This window comes from Aptenodytes forsteri, unplaced genomic scaffold (genome assembly GCF_000699145.1).
Source record: "Aptenodytes forsteri isolate BGI_AS27 unplaced genomic scaffold, ASM69914v1 Scaffold310, whole genome shotgun sequence".
NCBI lineage: Eukaryota > Metazoa > Chordata > Aves > Sphenisciformes > Spheniscidae > Aptenodytes > Aptenodytes forsteri.
The window spans coordinates 141,798-142,906 of record NW_008795680.1 but is presented as its reverse complement, the minus strand read 5'-3'; positions in this window follow the sequence as shown (position 1 = coordinate 142,906).

Here is a 1,109-nt window from a genome sequence, read left to right as displayed (position 1 = left end):
GGACACAGGAGAGCCCTCGTCCCTGACACGCGCCCGGCTGGGGAGATTCGGGGTTTCCCTGAAAGGGCGCGGCCCAATCTCGGACCCCGAATTTGCAGAAATCACCCCAGACCGGGCAGCGCCGACGCTCCGTCCCCGGCGACCTCGCCGACACAGGGAAGCGGAGCCCGAAACCCCGGTGGTTCCCCTCTGCGCTGCTCAAATCCGCGAGCTGCGTCAAAAACGGGAGACTTGGGGGGATTTCTGCATAATTGCCGTTATTTTCAGGCGTCCAGCAGGACCCCCCCAAAACCGGCCGGGAGGAGGAGGACGGATGGATCCTTCCTCCATCACAACGCTCCGCTCCATCCCCTCCACGCTCCGTTTGCTCGCCTCGTTTGTATTAATGACAGGCTCGGGGACGCGAGGAAGCAGCGGGTCCCTTCCCGAACCGGATCCAAGCCTCAAATCCCCTTTTTTTTTTTTTTTTTTGAAATCCCCCTTTTTTTTTTTTTTTTTACTGATTTTTTCCCCCTATTTTTTTGCACCACGCTCTCGGTTTTCGCGGCTGGCGTGGGCGGGGGCAAGAGCCGTCACCTTGTCCTGTCACCGCGGGGTGGCCGTGCCATCACGGGGACGGGTCCCCTTTACGTGGGGGAGCACCGTCCCCCGGTTGTTATTACATTTATTACTATATTTATTATTATATTTAATTGTTATTTATCTACTCTGCTGGGGTTCATCGAGGCTGGAAAGCCCCGGGGAGCAGCTGCCGGCGCCGGCACAGCCCTTCCCGCAGGAAGGCGAGAGCTTCGGGCGGAGGAACTGAAACCAAAAATCCCCTTCTTGCTTTTAGGGTCACCGAGGTGCCACCGCAGCGACGGCACCCGGCCCGCGTCACCGAGGAGCCGCCACCGGGCCCCGGCCACAGGTCCCACCGCCCGGGGAGGCGTTCATAGAATCATAGAGTCGTAGAATCATTAAGGTTGGAAAAGACCTCTGAGATCATCGAGTCCAACCGTCGACCCAACACCACCATGCCCACTATACCATGTCCCTCAGCGCCTCATCTACTCGTCTTTTAAATACCTCCAGGGATGGGGACTCCACCACTTCCCTGGGCAGCCTGT